The 25,719-nt window shown below is 44.2% G+C and overlaps 1 pseudogene; it reads left to right on the top strand.

The window, feature by feature from the left end:
- The window catches only part of LOC130112024 (zinc finger BED domain-containing protein 4-like), a 40,030-nt pseudogene extending 23,757 nt beyond the window's left edge, over positions 1-16,273 (top strand).
- Positions 16,274-25,719: the final 9,446 nt, after the last annotated feature.

Consider the following 25,719-nt stretch of genomic DNA (forward strand, 5'->3'; position numbering starts at 1 on the left):
GGTGTTGTCATGTGGAGTGCAGGAAGGTGTATCAAGGGTGTCTGGCTGGGAGAGCTGGCACTGGATCGGCTGGGAGGGCTTGGTCTGCTTCGTCCAGTTGCCACAGGGACCACGGCCCCTGCCTGGAGCTGTGCCCAAGGAGGAAACACGGAGGGCGATCTGACATGATGGGTAATTGGGGCAGGCTAGGCTAACTGCTAGCCCATGCAGACCGACAGTTCCAACAGTCATCTTGGCTGGCATTTGTTCCCTTGGACAGTGATTTATTTATTTTTGTCGGTATTTTTTGTCGGTATGTTGCACTGCTGTGGGCATTTTATTTCATTTCATGTGCACAAGTATGAGGTGAAATGACAAATAAAGCCTTCCTGATTCCTGGTGTGGTATGCAAATTTAGTGTTTAGGTTTTAAGTTGTATATTACTTACCAGCAAAAATGGGAGGGGAGTAAGTTTTGTACATGGGATGCTATGCACATGCTATCTCGTATCTCTCGCTCTCAATCCATTTTGACATGAAATGAGCCTTATTTCTTTGTTTGTCTCATTTTCCTTCTTATCGCCTCATCGCTTGTTTGTCTGTATTTTCTGTTCTCTCTTCCTGCCTCTGCCTCTGCCTTCCCTTTCTCTTCCTCTGTCAACGCCACATTACCATGTGTTGTGTGGTGTAAATGGGTTGTGTTAAATGTTGTTCAGTCCCCGGTGAGTGTTAACAGTATGGGGAGAGATGGCGTTAATCTTTAAACAGGGGATCTGCCGGCATCTGCTTTATCTTTATGGGCCCCTGGACGACCAGCAGGATATACAGGCAAACAGACAGACGGATCAACACACACACACACACACACACACACACACACACAAACACCACGAGATGCACAAAAACTTAAATAAGCAAACATATATAAATATACACACACACATACACACACAGACACACATTTACACAATATATCGAGATACACAAAAATGTAAATTCCCAAAAACAAATACAAATCCAAAAACAGCTGTAAAAAGTCAAAGGAACATCTATTTTTGCAATGACAACGAAAGTGTATGACAGCAGCACATCGGACATTGATAACTCAACCAAATGATTGGCTTGGTGTAGCGCACACAAAAAACGGGACTCTTAATTCATGAAAAGCTCTTCTATGGAGCCATGGAACCAGATACACACTCTCTCAGTGGAGGGAAGTGAGTATGAACAATGTCTGCATATCAAGGGGAAAAGAAGAGTGAAAAAAGGGTGTGTGAGAGGGGATGCAGGAATTAGTGACTATTTGATGAAATTAATTTCTATATAAGAATTTAAACCCATGCCTTTCACATCATAACTTTATTTTCAATTTGTTTCCCACTTATGACAATGACATGGAAATAACCACAAATCAGAGTACCTCCGACTCGCGTATTCACACACACACACACACACACACACACACACAAACCATTCTTCCCCATATGCTGCAGGCTCCACCCCCAATCACACACACACACACACACACACCTTTCTTCACATTTACATAAACAGTGTGTGTGTATGTATGTGCGTGTAATAGTGTATATGAGGTACCATGGAGAGAGATGGTAACTGGCCAAGTTCCATCTGCCTCCCATTGTGATGTCAACATATGGCTTCACACACACACACACACACACACACACACACACACACACACACACACACACACACACACACACACACACACACACACACACACACACACACACAACAGGGCAGCTGGGGCCTCTGACAGCAACACAAATACACATGCATGCACACACATGCACACACACACACACACACACACACACACACACACACACACACAAAATGCCATTCTCCCTGCATATATGTGCATGAGTTTGGACACATCATCTTGACATCTAGCAAGGCACACTGCCTTCAAACACATAAAATTCCCAGACATGGCTCTGTGTGACAGCGGGCATGGTGGTTGACGGTAGGTAGAAAGTGATGGGAAAGATTCGGGAAGCCAAGCGAGGGAAGCATGAGCAGTGTTTAGTAAAGGAGAATACTTCCGAATCAAAAAATATGGATAGAAAATGTCCTATAACCTCCTTTGGTTTTTTTCCTCCAGTACACCTAGATGGTTGACAAAGTTTTAATAATGTTATTTCATTTCATAACCACACGTTACCATGAACGGCAGGAATAATCCTATGGGTTCTAGTCTCTCTCCATTCGACTCCTCCACTAGTCCTTTCCACTATTCACTATTCTCCAATAGTCAGGGAATGCCATAAAACAGTCGCTCTAACAACAATCAACATTTGACATGAGAATGGATTGTGGAGTAAAAACTGTACTGGGACCATAAACCCATCGCCCAATGACTGGTGTGCTAGTACGGTGACAAGGTAGTACTGTCCTCTGAATGTAGTATATTTCTATTTTCCATTGGTGATTTTTGTGACATTAAAAAATTTGCAGAGAGGAGAGGCTGACCGTTTCGAATTTTGGGTGCAATTCCAGTGAACCACTGATGAAAAGTTGTTACCACGTCTGAGTCCCAGACACGTTTGCTAACTTCCAGCGGCCTTCTGAAGCCAGTTGGGGCAGTGAAGACAAGTTGAAGGCAATGATAAGCAAAATGGAGGGAGGCAGAAGAGGAGATGGCTAGAAAGATGGAGGAGAGACAAAATGAGAAATGGGGAAAGATGGGTTGGGGATGGAGGTCAGAAGGAGGGAGAGATGAAGAGAGAAAAGGGGGAGGAGAGTTAAAAAGACAAGGAGAAGCTGGGTCCTCCATGGGGGTCCGAGAGCTGCCAGGCACCTGGCTCACACCTCAAGTTAATGTGAGTGTGAGTGTGTACGTGCGTATCCTTCTGTCTCATTCCATGATTAATGAAGATGTGTCACTGTGGTAATCCTCTCTAATATGCACCAGTGGAACAGCCTTCAACCTGTGTGTGTGTGTGTGTGTGTGTGTGTGTGTGTGTGTGTGTGTGTGTGTGTGTGTGTGTGTGTGTGTGTGTGTGTGTGTGTGTGTGTGTGTGTGTGTGTGTGTGTGTGTGTGTGTCAGCCTGTACATGAATACCCATAACAGTTGTGGCAAATGTCTTGATGATCCGAGTCTGAGTGTGTTTGCAAGCTGCTTGTATGCACCTGCCCATGTGTGTTAGTGCTGGCAACTTAAGGACAAAGAGCAAGAGGGAGTGACAGAGAGAATGTGTGTGAAATGCTTGCAAGAAGTTTGCATGCATGTGTGCATGTCTGTGTGTGCGAATGAGAGAGAAAGCATGTGTGTGTTAACGTTGTCTTTTATAAGTATGCCCAGATGTTGACACTGGAAGGCTCTTTAATTACCATTTAAGCAGCAGGAGCTGTGTGTGGGTGTGTGTGTGTGTGTGTGTGTGTGTGTGTGTGTGTGTGTGTGTGTGTGTGTGTGTGTGTGTAATGTAATGTTGACAGTGGAACTACTGTTTAATTAACATTTAAATTGTGAGAGCTGAGTGGATCATTCAAAGAAAGAAGCACAAGCACTAGGCAGCTCAAGGAGTGAAACAAGACAATTACGCACAAGCAGATACACATACACATACACTCGTACACACATATACACACACGCAACCAAGCATTTATGTGCAAGTGCTCATACACAAACACACAAGACAATTTTTACTGTTTGCAGCAGCACATACACATATACTACTGCCACACACATGCACTAAACACACACACGCAACCATATATCTACTCTTAACTAATATATCTACTTTGCTGTTTAGTTAAAATTAATATTGGAAGAACATTTTTCCAGTACACACATTTGGCGAGAGGTGCACATTAAATGTGTGTGTGTGTGTATATACCAGTGCTGCCTGTGAACTACAATACCCATAACTCCCTGCTCACGTGATGTTGACCCGCTGCCTCACCTTTCACTGTATCACTATTGGATATAGCAGTACTATATCCAGTGATGCCAATTTTGCCCTTAAAATCACAGTGGAATTGAAATTCATCCCCTTGCGTGGAACTGTGCACACTAAACACAGTTAGAGATACCCGCTCGTATGGGCGGCGCTAGGGCATCAGATATGGGGAAGCAAAATTTCCTAGGATTTTCACAAGACATAATTAGCTTACCCCAACAGCTAGACTGGCACTTACAAATAAGAATGTCCTCATCTTTCTAAAAGATGACTCGAACCTTATTCAACTGTGAGCATTTGACTGACTTACCAGTCAGAGATGTTTGTGTTATTGTTTGAGGATGAACGTCATAAATCTCAGAATGAAAAGGGTGTTTGTGTGTGTCTCTAAACTGCGGCAGGCAGACAGAGGATCTCAACCCTGTATTTATTATAACCTTTTTTCCCATGGCGCTGCACAACTGCCGCCGTGGGCTATGCGTCACAAATTGTGGTCACTCACACACTCATGGATGACCTGAGAGGGACGCTTAGTAGCGACGTTTAGTAAGACGTGCTTGCAACTCGCATCAGGTGCACTGTGGGTCTGGATTAGGAGTGGGACGATATGAAAATTTCATGTCACAATTATACTGACCAAAATTACTGCGATTCACGATTGGACCTATAGTTCATTAGAGCCATTGACAGGATCTTCTTGCTTGAGAATTTTCTTTGCCATCTGTATGGTGTCGAGGGTTGAATGTGCAGTGCGAAGACTGTTTTCAGCTTTTGGATAAGTTGTGCACTCGTCCTTGAGGGCAGGTTCAGTATTTCTATAAACCTGGAGTAATAACCTGAGATTACCAGGTAGCTGTGGTGTTTGTGCTCACAGAGATCCATTGCAATTCTCTTCAAGGATCGCCACAGACAGGAGTATTAACCCTAACATACATGTCTTTGATGGTGTGTTTAAAGAACTTTGCATCCAGTAAGACAAGGGAGATGGCTGTATTAGAGGCAAAGATGAAAGCATAAGGTAAGAAATTGCACGTTCTATGAAGAAATATCTGGAGTAAGTATAGCAGATCTTTGTTGACCTTGGTGTGTTTAAAGTGTGTCAAAAAGTTCTATCATTGTGTGTGTGTTTGTTTGTGTGTGTGTGCGTATGTGCGCACCTATGTAGCCCCCGTTATAAAGTAAGTGTCTTAAGTTTACATGTATGTGTTTAGTAGGAGAGAGAGAGAGAGCATGCACATGCATTGATATGAGTAAAGCAGATGGGGGGGGGGGGGCATTCAATGGACCTTTTAAGGGGCCCAGCCATTTCAAAATGACAGACTTGGTCATTCTAGTGTTAACCCCAACATGCATGGGGAAACCGGTAGGGATAGACCGATTATCGAACGGGCCGATATTTGGCATTTTGACGCATATCGGCATCGGCCTTTTTTTTAAATCCAACGGCCGATAAGAGATCAATTTAAAACGGGGTTATTTTGGCTCTGATGCAGGTGCGCCTCTCTGTCTGCTGTCACTACTCTGTCCCACCCACAGCACTATCTGATTGGTTACACGCAGAGCCACGGCACAGGTAACAGCCAATCAGCAGTGATAGCTGTGCATGCACAGTGCTCACACACGTAGTCCATGGGCCAGACGACATTTCGGTACACTCAAGGTGGCAAAACTTACTTATAATTTTTGAAAGGATCCATGTCTGTAGATGATATTTTGGTATGATAACCATTCCTGAGTGGCAGCTGTATCACAGTTATCAGCTCATGAAGTTAACCACCCGCTAAACTAAATTGCATTTTAGACGCTGGTGCATATCCTGGTTTAGCCTCATGGTCAGGACATTTTTCAATGTTCTATAATATTGTCTTTGGTATCGTTTTAAAGGGGACCTTCTTAGCTTTCATTCAAGCCCTGTTGTGGATATTTCTCACAAATATAGAGGTCACTTGAGCTCTTCAACCAGTCAATAACACACATCTTTCTGCAATTTTCGCCTAAACTATATACTTTCTTTTAGCCCTGTGGCATCTAGGAATATCAGGGACACAAAACACAAAAACTGGAATACTCACAGGACTGTAAAGATTCAGAAAATGTATAATATACCCATACTATTTCATTGTGTGAGGTGATTGTGAGCCTTAAATGAGAACTAGACCAAAGCCAGTTAGGTCACAAACTGGTCTCTATACATTTGTTTAAATACACAATCAAAATACATGATAAAAAGGAATACCATAGTGAGGTAATGAACTATTTTAATATTTTAAACAACATTGACATTTACATATACTTAGTCAATGATACATGTAATCCCATATCATTAGTGGGTATATGTAATGGTAACGGGTAGGGTAATGGGTATATGTGAATATGATTACATTATTGTTATCAAGCTCTGGGTAACCAAGTCCAGAATCAACATCCTGTGCATCAATAGACTACTACCACAGTAATACCATCAGAATCATCACACTGTCATTCATCAAACTGCTCGTTTCTCTCATCATCTGACTCCCCAAGTTCAAAGTCCAGTTCTGGACCATCCTGCTGTTTTTGGTTACTGCAGGTCTGTAACCTGCACATGTCTGTGCATGGAAGTCCATTTGACAGGCACAGGCAGCTTGGCATTTTGCATGAATGCACACACTTGCATGTTAGCATTTCCAAGACCACATCTGGTGCAGGTGGGGAGCGCATCCAGTAAATGGCCAGCTTGCCTTCATCGTCTGTCCATCCATACTCAGTAGGGCTTGGCACCACAGGGTTAGCCTGCAGACAGCACTTCCATATTGCTGCCTGATAGTTGGCTCGTTGAACATGCATAAAGAGACAGTCTCTACACGGTGGCAGCTGGCTGGACTCAACCTCTCCCCTTTTGGTGCAGAAGAGCTGGTAACGCAGTTGTTCACCTCAGCAGTGCTGCTATTAGCAACATACATCCAACAGGTGAACTGCTCAATTTTCTGGAGCAGCTCATCACTCACATTCCATGTCTGTCCCAGTTGACTAAAAGTCTCTTGGCAGGAAGTGTGCTTTCTCACAATCTTCAGGGCATTCAGCTTCCCTCGACCAGCGAATGCACTGACAGTGTCGCAGCCTGTGAAGGCATGTAAGCCAATTAGGCTGTCACAGATGCTGTCTCCAAGTGAACTTGCCAGTTTGGTGATGTCGACAAACCGTGTGCGGTTCTGAGTCCCACACTTCTGGTAGATGGGACAGGTGATGTCCTTCTGGAAGCCAAGACAAAGCACCATGACATCAGTGTCCTCAGCTGTGATGATAACTGACTTTAAGCCCGCATTTGCTGCATGCAATGCAGGCAGGAGCAGACGGGTGTCAGCTTCTTCATGTGTGGAGTGCAGTTCTGCTGCTTCCTCACACCCATCTTCTGTCAACTTGTAGCAGGTTTCCTCACAGGTCATGTACAACACCTTGCCATGCAGCATAGCTCTGTATCGTGGGAGTTTCCACTCTTCCACCAGAAACTTGATGAGACTGGTCTTGTTGGAGGAACTGCACAGAAATTTTCTCCACTGCTGGACGTGGTGTCCCCCTGCAAGATTCTTGTACTGGAGAGTGATGTCTCCACCCCGGTTCAGTCGTTCAGCATCTTTGATCGAAGTCTGGTGATAGACATCAAAAACAACATCAATCCTCCCACTCTGTGCTCCCTCATGGAGGACCTGGGTCAAGGCTGACTCTGCCACCTGTGCAAAGGTTTTGTTGTTGCCATTCATTTTTTGGACCAGGCTCATCCCATCAATGATGGAAGTAGATGGGATTGGGATGTCTTCTGCAGGAGATACATTCTTTTCAAGCTCTCTGGCAAGTGCAGCCTTGTTTGTTTTTCGTAAGGACCCATCAGCATTTGCCAGTGCCCATGGTAGTGGGCCCAATGGGTAGGCAAGGACATCCTTCAGATTCACCTCCTGCTTTCAGCCACCAGGATCATGTGACTGAAAAGGTTTCTATCTGCCTTCAGAACCACATCCTGTGCTTTCTTTCCATGAGCTTGTTTTGTGCTGACATTGGAGAATGTTTTCAGACTTTGCTTGGTCATCTTGTCGTGGAATTTCACAGGTGGTGGGTCTGCATCTAACCTTGTTTGCTGGAATGCTTGGTAGGCCTCTTCTCCTTTCTCAAGAGCTCTCAAGAGATCTATGGTCACATCAGGTGGAGCCATGTTGCCAGTGGAGAGGCTAACCAAATCAATCTCATCAGGGGACATAGGATTGAGCCAGTTATTCTCCATAAGGTCCATGAGAGACTGGACATCTGCTTCATCTCTCTTGATCCTTGGACTCTGTAGATCTGGATGAGACCATTTGCACCTGCCTTGACCTGTCAGGTCTCTCAGCTGTCTGAGGTACATGCTTCTATACTCAGCTGTGAGATAATATTTGGTCACAGCTCCTGGCATCAAGCTGAATCCCTTTGTCCCTCCAGCTGTTTGGGTGTCTTTGTTCACCGTTTCTTCTACAGCTTGGTCAACAGGGATTCGGCCAAAGGGATTGGTGGAGCCCAGTTGGACTGAGAAGCCTCCTTCCATGAATTCTGTGTACACATCTGGGTGTGTGATGGGCAGCTCAGACATCTGGGCGTAGTAGTAGGGGAGGTAGCGTGCATAATTCATCCTGTCATAAGCAAAGCACCATGGGATCATTGCTCGAATGCTAGCCAAGTGTAGCATCCAGTCTCCCTCTCTGGATGGGATGAGCTCGGATGAGCCCCAACAAGATTTCAACCATGTCCAAATAGGACATCCAGAAGTTCGAGAGGCTGCCGTTTCCACCTCTAAGGAACTCACGGTAGACTTCAAATAGATCCATGATGCGTGTACAAGAGCTGTTCTCGAGGACCTCCTTCAAAGCATGTTGTGAGACTTCTTTCCCAAGGCTGTCAATGGTCTTCAGTGTCTCATTCAGGTGAACCATGTCATTCCTGTGAGTTTCTTCCAACCAGGACAGGAAACCATTCAAGGTCAGTCGCATGAGAGCCTCATACAGGAGCTTGTGTAGTCGCACTGCCCTGTTGTACTTGCGGCCATCCATAACACCAGCAATTGAGCCTTCTGCAATCATGCCAGACTCAATGCAGAGGTCTTTGAGTCCAGCATCTTGGAAACGCTTTCCTATTATTGCCAGCAGTGTGCAGATGGTGTGGAATACCCCAAGCCTAACGATGATATCATGGAACTTGTCATGGTGTTTCCATGTGATCTCGACAGCCTTCGCATACAGGGCTTGGTCAAAGACACAGACAATCTTCCTCAGGCCTAAGCACTGCATGATGCTCAGTGACTGGTTAAGCACCTCGTTGACAGTAGATATTTGTGTCGCTGGAGCATTGATGGTAGGCAGATAGCCTATATTGTCGGGGATGACCGTCATCTCTCCTCGAGTCAGGATGTTGAAGCCTGTCCAGCTGCTGACTGACTGTTCTTCTTGTTGTGACATGCGTGCTAGGACCCAAAGAAGGTTTTTCTCTCTGGCAAGCTTAGTATTGGCTGCAGTATCGGCATCTGACTTTTTGCTTTGTGGTGGCCCTACCCGTTGTCCAGCATTGTAAGTTGGTAACATTGGTGGAGGTCCATCAATGCTTCTCTTCTTTGTTTTGGGAACAGTGGGCATGGGTTGGACAGGAAGTGGGTTGACTGGCTTTGCTTGCACAGCAATCCCATTGACTCTGTGAGATGTTCCCTCACCACTGACAGTTTCTTCAAGACGGTCGATATTGTCCCAGGCTAAAGTTGTGAATATGCCAGGATGGATGTTAGCTGGAAGGGCAATGCCACTCCCTGATGATGAGAGTTTCTGGAGACACAGGGCAGTGTTGATCTCTTCCATCTGTGAATAGGACACACTGTGACCAAGTCGGTTGAGGATGTTTCTCAACTCTACATTTCCTGTCAACGATTTGACACTGAATGGCAGAACAATGTGCTTGGAAGGCTTGGTATTTCCACATGTCACTGCATATACTATGTCATGGCCAAATGACTGCAGAAGGCGCTGCACTCTCTGGGATGCATGATCAGGATCATTTGAGCCTGTGAGTAGAGAGTACAGGAAGATAATGAGCGACTCTGGAATGGTAGGACATTCTGCTTCTGGTTTGACTTCAGGCGGCCAGGTTTGAGGAACATCTTGACTTTTAATGTCTGCTCTCAATTTGATGGCTGCTTTGGCTATAACATCTTGTGCACTGACACTTTTCAGGGTCTGCAGCTCCCTTTTGAGAGACTGATTTTCTTTGGCAAGTTCCCTCATGGACAAGTTATAGGGATAGAGGAGGAATTTTCCTTTCTCATCAGGGAATATCTGCAAGGCTCCAGCAAACTCACTCTCCAGGTTTCGCCTTATGTGCTTCTTGGTTGATTCCTTGACTTGGGCAATGCCTTGGGAGTTCATTGAAGCTACCAGTCTAGAAGAGAGATCAGTCATTGTCATCACATGAGGATTGCCAAAAAGCTCCACCCTGATGAAGAGGAACAGCTCATTGTATGCCTTATTCACAGCAGCTTCATACTGGGCTGCAGCATCATCATCTTCATTGCTGGCAACCTCTCCTTTGGAAACCTCTTCTTTGGTGTAAAGTCTATAGCATGACCTGTGGTAGTGCCCTTCAGCTGCTACAAGGTCTCTACTCACAATGGCAAGGATTCTGCTGTCCCTTTTCTTTGTGGCTGCACTCCTGATCTTTGCATCAGCTCGCAGTTCTCGACACTGCACCAGTACTTCTCTCGTATTCTGTCTCTTGGAATATTTGCTGTTTTTCTGACAAAATATGCACTCTGCATCATAAGTCCTAGATGTACTTGGAGCATGTCGAGCTACTCTCTTAGATTGTTTCTCTTCAGCAGAGACACAACTTTTCTTTTCTTTTGCAAGGAGGCCATCAAGAATTTGCTTCATAGTGAAGATACTGCGACACTATCTGTGGTAGTAGATTGCTGGAATCTGTCCCTCAGGAATGTCTTTTGCCAGTTTCAAAACTGGTGCATGATTTCGTATCTGAGCTGCCCTGAGCAGAGTTCTCCATGAGTCGACACTTTGTAGTGAAACCAGCTTATCTGTATCATCAGAACAGTGGATAATGCACTCCACCCGTGGGCGCTTTGGTATTGGGTAAAAACTTGCTTGTTCACCATTGGCCATATTCAGTCAGTTTTCACCTGCCACATACAAACAAATACATGTAACTTAGGTGTATGAACACTACTAAAACAAAGTTTACTTTGCTTCACCAGCGTCATATTACCATTATTTATCTTACATAGCCACAAATAGATACATTACCTAGTTGCTATGCAACAGCTGTTTTTTGTCCACATGAGGCCGCTAAAATCAACACAAGATGAAAGTTCCTCGTAGCCACTTTAACTAATCATATTAACATATACATTAAAAGAGCATGCTAACATTATGGGAAATTAGCTTACAATCTTCTCCAGATTGAGACAAGAAGATAGATACCAGTTTCCTCTATATGTGTTTAGTAGAAAGCTATCTGGCTGCACGTTAGCCTAGCTTAGCACAATGAATGGAAGTACACAGTACTGGTTATCCTTGGTTGTTGGCCAACTAAGAACTGTCCCAGAGTTTAAGCTAGGCTAATCAGTACCAGGGGTGTTGAAATGCTATATTTGTAAAAATCTGGGCAAATACACAATCGTGAGAGGCACAGAAACAGGTTTCCTGAAAGAAAAATGAAATAGCTGCTCATTTGGAAAGGTTATCGTATTATTTTACTTCTGTTAGTGTACCAAATAAAATGGCACCAGTGAAGTTGTGTCACCTTGGGTGATATCGATATCTGGTCTGACCCATGGACTAACTGGCTTTGGTCTAGTTAGTTTCTTAGTAATAATGCTCTTCTAATTTAAGGTTCACAATCACCTCACACAATGAAATAGTATGGGTATATTATACATTTCCTGAATCGTTACAGTCCTGTGAGTATTCCAGTTTTTGTGTTTTGTGTCCCTGATATTCCTAGATGCCACAGGGCTAAAAGAAAGTATATAGTTTAGGCGAACATTGCAGAAAGATGTGTGTTATTGACGGGTTGAAGAGCTCAAGTGACCTCTATATTTGTGAGAAATATCCACAACAGGGCTTGAATGAAAGCTAAGAAGGTCCCCTTTAAAATGATACCAAAGACAATATTATAGAACATTGAAAAATGTCCTGACCATGAGGCTAAACCAGGATATGCACCAGCGTCTAAAATGCAATTTACTTTAGGGGGTGGTTAACTTCATGAGCTGATAACTGTGATACAGCTGCCACTCAGGAATGGTTATCATACCAAAATATCATCTACAGACATGGATCCTTTCAAAAATTATAAGTAAGTTTTGCCACCTTGAGTGTACCGAAATAGGAAATTTTGGGCTCTGGCCCATGGACTAACGGGGGAGAAGAGAAAAGGTTTTGCCGAATCTGGAGAAGGTCCGGACTCGGAGAGCAGATATATGTTTCGAAGGTAAGTTAAGGCAGCAGACTCTCCCGAAATTGTAATAAACATCCCAGTCCTCTACAACTCACAACTACTAGTAACATTACTGTGAGCCCATTAACGTTATATAAACATAAGCGGAAGCTCTGCTCGCTCGCAGTCCCTCCAGACGTGCCTGTTAATCACTTGAAACAAGGTTGCTGATAATATCGATATGGAAACAGTCCGTGATAGTAGAAGTCTGTGTTTGTGAGTGAGAGAGAGAGTAAAAACCTAATGAACTCAATTCAGTCCAGTTTTATTGCAGGGAAGCACGTTGAAGTGAAGGCTGATTAGCTTTTAGCGTAACGTTAGCCCACCGGTCCGCTTTCTCCTTCTCCAAGCCAGGAGGCTAGCCAGAATAAACCGGAAAATTTTCCTGCCTTCACAAAGCAGCAGAGTGTGTTCTGAGCACCTTCATTGAGGTTATAATCTAGCCAGATCAAATGGATTAATGCCAGTGTTGACAACTAACGTTAACGCTATTGCCATGTTAGTATAGCAGGGTAACAAGCTGTAAACTACTAATAAGACACATTAGTCCCTAGCTAACGGGTCTGCCCCTTTAGCCGAGCGGTTAGTGATGTCGCCTTGTGGTGCAGTACAGTCCCTAGCTAAAGGGTCAGACCCGTTAGCTAGGGACTAATGTGTCTTATTAGTAGTTTACACAAGCCATAAGCCGGCTAGTTAGCTAGCTGGCTGGTTAACTTTAGTGCCAATGCTGCAACTAGCGTTCGCTAATTATCGTTAGCAGAGAGATATCCTTACGTTATCTTAAATGAGCACACTGGCCACTCTGCTAGTAAACATACAGCCATTGCCATAGCAAATGCATTTAAGATAACGATCGCTCTCTGCTAACGTAAATTAGCGAACGCTAGCTGGAGCATTAGCGCTAACGTTAACCAGCCAGCTAGCTAACCAACAGGGACAGAAACAGCAAGAAGATACCAGCGTTCAAAAGCTAACGTTAGAAATGCACCAACAGTGCAAAATTAGTGCTATGCAGCAGTATTTGTGTTGACGGAGTCAAATAAATGATTAAATAAACTAGCTAATCATTATCTGTTGTCGCTTATTACTGTTAACTAATAAATGGCGCTTGTAGAATATTGTATAAAAGTAATATCACACTCGATGTCGTGCTGTTATACTGGCCGCGGTTTGTTTTGAGTGACATCATGGAATACTATGAATGGGGAGAATGTCTGTTATGGTAGAGAATAGTGTGTTTGTGTGGAAGCCACATGAGAAACTCTACAATTCACTACTACTAACGTTACTGTGAGGCCAAATACGTTAGCGGCAGCTGTCTGTTCCTATGATAAACTGATTATTAAAGTGAAGATGCTGTAGGCTATTTAGTGTTTTTAACGGTTTAATCACTTGAAACAAGGTTGCTGATAATATTGATAGGGAAATAGTGATAAAAGTAAGCAAAGCACCGTCTGTCTGAGAGAAAACTGTAAGGCAATAATGGCGGTTTAACTACAAAGTTATTTTACTTTACCTTTTTCTGTGTTGATTGAGAGATCCCAAGCAGCAGAAAATGACATATTGTTAGATTAAGTGTGTCCCGAAGCTGTCTTTGATAGTTTCTTGTAGAGAGGAGCAGGATATTGCTGTTTAAGACTTAAGACATAATGTAACTGCATCATAAAGCCTACATGAACTGCATGGTGTTCAGGGATGAATAGTCTCTCCTATTGCAATTGTACTATTTTTTCAGATATAGTTACATTAATCATTATTAATGTAGCAGCCTAGTTTTGAATGACAGGGTCCCTGCTATCACATGTTGTTAAAATGTAACATTTACATAATAAAATCAACTACAGGCTTCCCAAATGCTGTAATAAATGAAGCATGATGAGTTGAGCATATGTCAGCATGTGGCCCCACTTTTAACTCTCTCTTTTTTTCAAACCCTTATTGCAGATGGATAGACTTCAGTTTAAAAGTGCAGTATGGAAGTATTACACTCAACCAACACCAGGGAAGGCAGTCTGTAATACATGCAATGAAGGTGTCAGCATGGGAGCAACAACTGGGAAAAACAAAAATACTTCAAACCTGTGGTCCCATCTTAGGATTCATCACCCTGAGTTGTATGAAACAGCACAGAAGAAACGGGAATCTGAATCTCATCAGGATGAGGCAACTTCATCTCAGCCAACAATAGAGGACATGTTTCAGAAACAAAGAAAGTGGACAAACTCAGATGACAGGTCGAAACTAATGGACAAACTAGTCCTAGAGATGATAGTCACTGACAACTAACCGCTCTCGGTGGTGTCTGATGTTGGCTTTAAGCACCTCATGGCTGCAGCAAAGCCATGATATGCACTGAAAAGTGACAAGTATTACCGAACTGAGAAGCTGCAAGAAGTTCACCACAAGATTGTGGACAAGATCAAAGCCCTGATTCAACCAGAGAATGCTGGCTACTTTCTCTCCTTCACCACAGACTGCTGGTCTGGTGTGACAGAGTCTCATGAGCCTGACATGCCATTTCATCGACGCTGAATGGACAAGAAAGCAGGTCATCTTAAATACAAGAGCGATGCATGGGTCCCACACTGGGGAATATCTGAAAGAGACATTCCTCAATATGCTTGAGGACTGGAAGATAAGCAAAGACCATGTAGCACTAGTGCTTCGAGACAGCGGAGCCAATATTGTGAAGGGAATGAGGCTAGCTGAACTCCCAGACCTCAGCTGCACGGCGCACACCTTGCAACTTGTGGTGAATGACGGTCTGGCAAGTCAAAGAGCCGTCACAGATGTCATTGCAATGCTTAAGAAGTGTGCCACACATTTCCACCACTCCATTCTGGCCAAACAGCGTTTGCGAGTCATTCAGAGGGAACTTGGCCTGCCAGAGCACAACATAATCCAGGCTGTTCCAACGAGGTGGAACTCAACGCTCCACATGCTGCAAAGAATGCTGAAGCAAAAGCGTTGAGTTCCATCTACTGTGGTGAACATGGAGGATTTGCAGGTGCTAATGCTCACCAGTGGGACCTTGTGTCCAATTTAATTGAAACTCTTCTCCCAATAGAGGAAGTGACACTTCAGGTGAGCCACAGCAACTCATCAGCATCCTGCATCATTCCATGCCTGACTGTGCTGAAGATGCTTCTTCAAGATGATGAGGAGCCCTCCACAAAAGGCATCAGAACGCTCAGGCAAGCTATGAGGGAGAGCCTCGACAAGCGTTTCTCAAAAGTAGAAGACACAAAAGCTGTGGTGCTGGCCTGTCTCTTAGATCCTTGTTATACGAGTCATGCATTCTCCTCTGCCACGACATTGAGCAAGGCCAAAGGATGGTTGAAAGAGGAAGAGGACGCTGCCACACAACAGACCACTCGAGAGGAGCATGCTGCCACAGAAGGAGCCAATATGGAGGAGCAGGCTGCCACAGAAGGAGCCAGTATGGAGGAGCAGGCAGCTGCATATGGGACACACGAGAATGACGGAAACACCCACAAAAGGCAACGGAGAGAACACACATCCTTCCGCAGCCGTGTTGATGAGATGTTCAGTTCTCTGCTGGCACATCACACTGGTGACCTGCTGGCCAGTAGCTGTGTTGAGGATGAGCTACATCTGTACCTCAAGGAGCCAGTGATTGACAGGCGTAAAGGGGACCCACTCCAGTGGTGGAGACAGAATGATGGGCGCTTCAAGCTACTTGCGAAACAAGCAAGAAAGTTTCTTTGTGCACCACCCTCATCAGTCCCAAGTGAGCGCGTCTTCAGTGAAGTCTCTGCAATTTATGAGAGCAAGAGAAGCCATCTCACTGGAGAGCACGCTGAACAACTCTGCTTTTTGCACCACAATCTGGTGCTGCTCAATTGGGACTACTAATTGATTTTAGACTCACATTTCTGTGCAAATTTCATTTAAATCTGTTTTATTTACTTTATAAAACTTCAGGGAACTATTTATTTAAATTTTCAGTTAACTTTATAAGAGATTCTGCTGACCCTGGGAACTCCCTGCACTTTTAGTTTTTGTTTGAACTTAAAACAAAGATAAGTGAAAGATTAATATTTCAGTTATATTGAAATTTTGGACAACTTTATTTACTGTAGACAACTTTAGGGAGCTATTTATTTGTTTAAGTTTTCATTTAACTTTATAAGACATGCTGCTGAGCCTGGGAGCTCCCTGCACTTTTTGTTAGAATTTTAAAACAAAGATGTCTATTGTCCAAGATTCAAAAAAAACCTTTAACATGTTGCAAATCTGAAAAGCTGTTTAATAAACATATGCTTAAAGGCATTTAAACGAAGTGAAGTGTTGGAGTTTGTATTATTCAAAATTTTGACGGCAATATTTTCCCTTTTACTGCAAATTAATATCGGCTCCAAATATCGGTTATCGGCCTCCTTGACTACTAATAATCGGTATCGGTATCGGCCCTGAAAAAACCATATCGGTCTATCTCTAGAAACCGGAGCATCCGGAGAAAGCCCACCACAGACACAGGGAGAACATGCAAACTCCATACAGAGGATGGGATGACCCCCAAGGCAAGGCAAGGCAAGGCAAGGCAAGGCAAGTTTATTTATATAGCACCTTAACCCTGGTGTTCGAACCCAGGACCTTCTTGCTGTAAGGCGACAGTGCTAACCACTGCACCACCATCTATCTGGGCATAGCGTGTTTATGCTTCTGTGAGGCATCTGGAGCAATATGCCACAGGTTTCCACTGCTCTCCATGGAGTTGAAGGAGTACACCCCCCAATCCATAACTACTTGCGTCCACTGACACAGCAGTGGGCTTGTTCAGGTCGTAGTAGGCGAGTACTGGTGCAGTTGTCAACAGCTCCTTGATGTGTTCAAAGGCTGTTTGTTGTGCGTGACTCCATGTCCATGCATTCTTGTTTTCCAGGAGCTCATACAGCAGCTGTCCTACCGTTGAGAGGTTGGGGATGTATCTTCTGAGATAATTCACCATTCCCAGTATTCTTTTCAACTCTTGCACATCTGCTGGTGGTGACAGCTGGCGATTAGCTTCCACGTTGTCGGGGTCAGGCCGGATCCCAGACCGGTCAATGAGATAACCGAGGAACCGCAGCTGACTGCCTGATGGAGGACTTCTCATGGTTGAGTGTCAAACCAGCCGTCTATGCAATGCATTATCTTCTCCAGGCGACTGTCATACTCCTCCTCTGTGGCCCCACAGACAAGAATGTCATCCATGAAGTCCTCAACACCCTCCAGCCCTTGCAGGGTCTCCATCATCTTCCTCTGGAAGATTTCGGGTACACTCGTAATTCCGAATGGTAGCTGCTTGAAGCTGAATCTGCCAAACGGCGTAATGAAGGTCATGAGCTTACAGCTGTCTGGACGCAGTGGTATCTGGAGGAACCCACTGGCAGCATCGAGTGAAGAAAAGACTGTGGCCCTGCTTAGTTTTGCTGTCATCTCATCAGTAGTAGGCAGGATATACTGTTCTCTTTTCACAGCCTTGTTCAGCCTCTTGAGATCAACACAGATGTGGGCTTTACCTGTGCTCTTCAACTGACACCATGGGTGCACACCAGTTGGTGGGCTGTGTCATCCTCTTGGTGATGTCATTTCTCTCCATCTTCAGGAACTCCTCCTTTACCTTTTTTAGCTTAGGGAGAGGTATGCACTTTGCTGCGTGTACAGCATATGGCTGAGCAATGTCTTTCAGCTGTATTCTCACAGGTTCAGTCTTTAATGTCCCATGCTCACCATATGCCTTTAGGTATCCTCTGTTACACATTGTTTTATCCACTCTCCTCACCAGATTCATCTTTACAGACAGCAGCCTGCTGAGTAAGTTGCTTACAGTGCGTCCATGGATGACATATGCTGTGAGTGGGTGAGTCTTTCCTTTGTAGGACACAGCACTCTGGATCTGTCCTATGCACTGCAGCTCGCTGCCTGGATATCCAGTGGGATATCTGCATGCTCCAGTGGTCTTTTGGGTATGCATGAGTGGTAGGTCTCGTGGATGATGTTCACATGGGCTCCCATGTTAATTTTGAATTCAACTGGTGTGAAGTCCACCAGCAACGCCACAGCCCATTGCTCTGATGACCCATCGGCTTTACTCACAGCCCCAAGGAAGTATAACTGCAGCTGCTCTATTTGCTCTTTAAGCAGAGCCCACCAGCAACTTAACAGCCCATTGCTCTGATGACCCATTGGCTTTACTCACAGCCCCAAGAAAGTATAACTGCAACTGCTCTGTTTGCTCTTTAACCTCATTCACCGCTTTCCTGTTCCTACACACTCTACTCCACTGTCCAACCTTGTTGCACGTATTGCATTTGGATTTTCTAGCCAAGCAATTTTCATCATTACTGTGCCACGGTTTCCAACACTTTCCTCACTGTCCATTATCTCCCCCTTTTGGCTTACCACGGTGTTTGGTGTATTTGCTACACTTGTGAGTGACTTCAAGTATCACCCCCATCGCCTCTCCTTGCATGCTGACTTGCAAAGCAACCTCTTCAGACTGCCTGACTGTTTCTATGGTCAGTGCTAGCATCAGGTCCTTCATCAGCCGCAACTTCCGCGAGACATCTTTGTCGAGTATTCCAACAACAATTCAATCCAAGCACCATATCAAAGTCATTTCTATGTCCCTCATCGATAAATGCAAACGATCGGTAGATGTTCTCCAACTCGCTTCCCATAGCATATATCAGGCTTCTCACCTGCACGGCGCCTTCTTTTTCTAGCTTAGTGGCGGTTCTGAATCTCACAAAATGCTGCTTCCAATCTGTCCACTCGCCTGGCTTATCGAAGGAAAAGTTCATTGGGGGATTGAATTTAGCCATGACTCCACTCATCATTTACTTCTGACACCATGTAAATAATTGCAATGGAGGCTTTATTTAGCTTTTGCCGGCTTTAACGAATCGCCATCAGACAACACACCAAAATTCATGTACATTTTTCCAGAACTCCCCAAAGTCACATAGCTCCTACATTTCTCCGTATTGCCATATATCACACAGTATATGGGCAAGCACATTTGACTACCGTATATGACAACCAGCACAACAACAGTGTCCCTACTTCTGGACTTCCATCTCTGTCCCTACTTCTAGCCCTTCCACTTGCAGATTTCCCTGATTTCAGTTAGGCTAGGAATAGTGAGTTTTTGTTTTTATTAATTTTCACCCTTTTTCTCCCCAATCGAATTTGGCTAACTACCCACTCTTCCGAGTCGTCCTGGTCGCTGCTCCACCCACCCCCTCTGCTGATCCAGGGAGGGCTGCGGACTACCACATGCCTCCTCCATACATGTGGAGTCGCCAGCCGCTTCTTTTCACCTGACAGTGAGGAGTTTCGCCAGGGGAACATAGCACATGGAAGGATCATGCTATTCCCCCACTTCCCCCTCCCCCCTGAACAGGTGCCCTGACTAACCAGAGGAGGCGCTAGTGCAACGACCAGGACACATACCCCCATCCGGTTTCCCACCTGCAGAAACGGCTAATTGTGTCAGTTGGGATGCCCGACCAAGCCGGAGGTAACATGCGGATTCGAACCAGCGATCCCCGTGTTGGTAGGCAACAGAATAGACCGTCACGCCACCCGGAGCCCAGTAGTGAGTTTTAATGTTTTCCAGTAGCTACTGCCCAGGGTGTCTCCCCGTCTGCCGCCCAATGACTGCTGGGACAGGCTCCAGCATCCCCACGACCCTGAGAACAGGATAAGCGGTTTGGATAATGGGATGGAATGGAATGATTTTATTTAAGATTAAATTGTTTTAGTGATAATTTTGGGGAAACTAAGTTTGGTGCCTTCTCCTGCAGAACAATGAGAACAAAGGACCATGTGTCTTCACATTACCGCTGGCCCCGGTTTTATAGGAAGATAATCTAGTCTTCTTAATCCATTAACCAGCTGTGATTATCAGTTAACCTTTCCTGCAAGCCACGCAGTTTTCACAGACAGAGAAGGCAACCGGACCCCTTTTAATTTAAACATTAACACAATCGCAACTTAGACTCATTAATCAAGACCATCCAACGACTAATGGAGCATCAAAGATCTTTCAGCTGATGAGCTGTGTGAAAGAAAAGAGACTGTTTCCTGTAGAGCCATGTTTTGACAATGGACAACTTGGAAAATAAACTGTTGTCCCGAACCTGTACCCCACGTTGTTCATCAGACAGCGCGGACTCTGATCACTGTGGAAGAAAGCAAGGCTGGTATCTGGGCAAGATTTAGCCTTATGGATTTTGGAACAGTCATTATATGGGTCACTTCTGGTTCCAGTTCCCAGCTGACGGTTTGTTGCTCTGCTTGCTTTTAACTTTTAAAAACTTTTAACAACTTCTTGGGACCATTGGATTATTTGAATTGATTTTATGGTTTGCCTCAATCTACTGGCCAGTGTACACCTGTATTCTGTCCTCATCTAATGTTCCAGTATCAGACTAGAAAGACAGTTAACATGGTTGATCCAATAGACTTAAGGATTGAATGAGTTTAGGTTCTTTACTTAATTTCCCTTTTTATCCGCTTTCTTGTTGAATCCTTTCTTTTTGGGAAACTAAAACAAAACATACAAACAAAACACATCTGATTACAATTAGTTGTATGTGTGGTTATTTGCTTCCATATTACAAGTACACTATAGGTAAGTATACATTCATAATAGTGCTTCAACCAACGACTATTGTGATAGTCGACTAGTCATCGATTATTGAAATGATTAATCGACCAGTCAAATAATTAATTGCACAAAACAATAGCTCTTATTTAGCTATCACCTTTTAAATTTAGCTTGAGGTTGTTTTAGGCATGTGCCAACTAACAATAAAGACAATAAAGATGAATACTTAATTCAAAAATACATCTTTTATTAAATTTTGCTGCTCATTAGGCTACTATTGATACAAAAGATAAATAAAAATTCAAGTTTTTTTAATTGGTGTCCATTTAAAACCAAGGTCGGGCAAAGTGCAGGGTAACATTACTCTTGTAAACTCTTAGAATCCTGCACGCAGGTATAGACGGAGTTGTATTGGCTTTATGTTAATGTTAAAAGCTAAGACAACTCTGCCTATACATAGCTAGCTAGCTAACAAGCTAACTATCTTACCGAGGCGCGTCCGCATCGTCCAGATGTCCAACGGGCCTCCTCTTCACATGTTCATGCATTATTGAGGTGCTCCCATGATAAGCAAGGTCCACCTTACAAATCTTGCTGGTAATCATTCCTTTGCCAAGTTGAGGGCGAAATGCTCCCAGACTTCAGATGTTTCAGGATGCGATGGTGTAGCATCGGCCAGACACGGTGTTATGGGTGGGCCTGACGGTCCTAGGCCCGCCCACTTTTCACCAGGCCCACCCTACAATTTTCCTACCCAAAAAATATATTATATATATTATTTTTTGCAAATTTTCATTTAGTCATAAATGATTCGAAATCAGCCAATAATCGCGTGATTTTGTGCTAAAAATAGTTTTTATAAACATAATTTTACATGTTGATGCTCACGCACAAGCAAGTTCATGAGACACGCATGTCTTTACATGACAGATAACGTTATGAGCGAGTTCTGAATACTAGCTCGCTGCTCTGCTCGCATTACTCAGGCGTCCCAATTCAATTCATTTAAACCTCCTTCCCAAAGGGGACTTTGAATGCCCTATGCAACGCTGTAATACCAAACTGCACCACTCTAGGTAGCGCGTAGAGTGGGTATTGGGACAGGGCCTTTGATTGGGTTGTGGTTGCTTGGTCACAGACCTGTTGCGTCCTCTATTGGTCGGTCAGTGATAGAATTAGAGTTCAAAATGGTCACTCACTGGCTTTCAACGTTGGAAAGTGATGGTACTGCTGCTGTTCAAGCAATATATATTTTGCACTGAGTAATTTTCAACATTTTGGCTCATTTTGTCAATGTTGAATGAATTATGAGGGTTTTTTGTGATTACATTTGTTATTCTATCTAGCTCGATTTTGGTCTCAAAATGCACCAAATTGATGCATTTAAAATATCAATATTGAAAAATTTTCTTCCGGGGGAGCATGCCCCTGGACCCCCCTAGGGAATTCCAGACCCATCCATGATCGGCCTGGCCCACCCAAAACTTAAATCCTGGAGCCGTGCCTGGCATCGGCCGCCGACGTTTTGCTGTTTTGTTTACCTGTCCTGTCGCTTCCGTTCCCGGTCGCTTTTGCGCATGTGCAACGCTCAGAGACTTGGGAACTAAGTGAGATGCCTCGCTCCTTAGCTACTTCCATCACTAGGCCCGGTGAAACGATGTTTAGTTCAGTTGCACAACGTGAAATACATGCGCGATGACGTAACCGACGAACAGTCAACAATTAAATTCGTTGGCAACTAATTTTGTCATCGATTTCTGTCGACTACGTCGATTTATCGTTGTATCCCTAACACAAAAATAAACAATATATTCTCCAGGACATTTCTATAGCAACCACACTCACACAAAATAATTAAATACAGCATTTTCAGGTAGGCAATATCAATTCAATTTGAAGTTAACCTGAGCACATGAATAGCTAACCAGCCAGGGTACTTCGCTAACTAAACAGTCTAGCATGATTAAGCAAGATATGAGCTCTGCCAAACATATTCAAATATTTGCAGAAATAACTCAAAAAGGATAGATTTGTCATCCAACTGTCATCAATATACAACAAATCAAGTTATGTAATACTTACAGGCATATTCTCAAAACCTCACCAAGAGAAAATGCTGAACTGCGCACTAACTTCAGTTATGCAACAACTAAAATGGCGACTGGTGCAACGGACGTTTATGTAAATTAACAATGACCACTAGAGGGCGCGCAAAACCATGAAATTATACCTGGAGTTGGACAAATTATATGAATTACCAGCACGTTCCCCGCTTGGTATAATAGTTGTTATACCACTCCTATCAAACCTAAGTCCTGTTGTGACTTCTCTCCATCTTCTCAAGTTTATTTAGGAAGAAGGACGAGTTCTGAAACTGGTCGTAAGCAGATCTTGGCAGTCGCGACTTCTACCTTCCTGACCTTGTTGTCAGCGCTGGGGAATCTTGTTATGTCTCGAATCATTAATCTCCAAGATGAAAAACGCTCAAAGCAGTGTGAGCTGAAATGTTCTCCAAAAGCCTTAGTTGAGAAGGCGATGACTTGTGGCCGGATCTCTGCATCTGTCTCAGGCTCCACAAGCTCAAAGTTACTCACTGTCTCAACTGCAGAATGTCTTGTTTCTGCTTGTTAGAGGAATGCAGGACCATGGAACCAAGTTTTCGTCCCAAAAGACCTGCTGTAATAGGTCTAGTGCGGCGGTGGCTAACCATGTGCCATGGAAAGCCATGTATATGCAGGTTTTCATTCCAACCCGACTCCACACCAGGTGATTTCACTGATACATTCTTTCTCTTTGGTTGAAGGGTTGCTAATCTGGAATGAAAACACTCATACACATGGCTCTCCATGGCAAATGGTTAACCATCCCTGGTCCAGTGGCATGGTATACTGGATTATGATCAGTTGTAACATGATACCACTGGTCAGGGTGTGTGGACTTTTGGATCCCGGTGACTCGGCTGGCTACATAGACATAAAACCGCCCGGAGGTGTTATGGATGTAACCCAGTACAATTTTGCTGTCTGTATAAAACTTCACAGCTTGGATGTCAAGGTCCAGTTCATGCGAAATCAGCTCTGCCATTTCAACAGCATGGAGAGCAGCACACAATTCTAGCCTTGGGATGGTGTGTGCTGGTCGTGGTGCTAATTTTGCCTTTCCCATCACAAATCCAAGGTGACACTGCCCTGCAGAATCCACAACTCATAAGTAAGCCACTTCTGCATGGCTATGGTAGAAGCATCAGAGAAAACACAGATTTCTCTCTGTTGTGTTGAGGCTAAGGACACAGGGACGTAGGGCCTTGGAATGCAGAGCTGCTCAAGATCCCTCAAAGACTCTTTCCAGGCTCTCCAGTATTGCTCCTTTTCAGGTGAAAGAGGATCACCCCACTCACACTGCTAAGAGGTAAATTCTTGGATTAAGGCCTTTCCCTGCACAGTAATGGGAGCCACAATCCCCAGAGTGTCGTAAAGACTGTTAACTGTCGATAGAATGCCTCTCTTGGTAAATGGTCTCTCTTCCCAAGACACCTTGAAGACGAAATTATCAGACTCCAGGTTCCAACTCAATCCAAGACTCCTCTGGACAGGTAAGGGATCTACTCCGAGATCTAAATCCTTGAGATCCTTTGTGAGATCTCCCGGAGAAAACAATTCTATGACAGTGGGGCTGTTCGAAGCTATCTTATGAAGATGTTGGACTCAGCCAACATTTATTTTGTTCTCTTCAAGAGATCAACTGCCTCTTTTTCCGTGGGAAGTGAGGTGAAACCATCATCAATGTAGAAGTTTCTAATGATGAACCACTTTGTATCTCTGCCATGTTCTTTTTCCCCAGCCTGGGCAGCCCTTCTCAGCCCATATAATGCTATGGCTGGTGAGAGGCTGTTTCCGAACACATGGATGTTCATTCTGTATTCAGCTATGTCTTTTTGAAGATCATTATCTTGATACCAAAGGAACCTCAGGTAATCTCGGTGATCTTCCTGGCCGATGAAGGAGTAAAACATCTGCTGTATATCAGCAGTTATGGCTATGGGTTCTTTGCGGAAGCGCATGAGCACTCCCAACAGTGTGTTGTTGAGGTCAGGCCCACTTAGTAGGACATCATTCAAGGAGACACATTCATGCCTTGCGCTTGAGTAAAACACAACCCTGATTTGTCCTGGTTTTTGTGGGTGGTACACCCCAAATATTGGTAGGTACCAACATTCCTCTTCACTCTGCAAAGGTGGTGCTGGTTCTGCACGCTGGCTTTCAAAGATCTTCTGCATAAAATCGATGAAGTGCTCCTTCATTTTTGGCTTTTTGTCCAGTGTGCACCTGAGAGTACAGAGCCATTTGAGAGCTTGCTCTCTATTGTTTGGAAGTCGACAGTGTGGTGCCTGAAAAAGGTAAAGGAGCAATCCAGTTGCTCGAGTTATCCCTGAAAACCTCTCAACCCATGATGTCAAGAAAAGCCTTATTTTCAACAGAGTGCAGGCCAGGCCCGTAGCCAGAAACATATTTTGGGGGGGGGGGGGGTCGGGCAACACTGCCGAAAGCTACCGGTAAATAAAATTCCCACACTGTATACTATAGCCTAATACCCAACCGTACGGTAAATGTCAACGTATTAATGGCCCATAGATAATCATCAATGCATTAATAAATAAAAGTGGGTCTTACCTTATAAAAGCAGGTCCAATCATCTTTTTTGT

The sequence above is a fragment of the Lampris incognitus genome, chromosome 4 (assembly GCF_029633865.1).
Source record: "Lampris incognitus isolate fLamInc1 chromosome 4, fLamInc1.hap2, whole genome shotgun sequence".
In the NCBI taxonomy this organism is placed as follows: domain Eukaryota; kingdom Metazoa; phylum Chordata; class Actinopteri; order Lampriformes; family Lampridae; genus Lampris; species Lampris incognitus.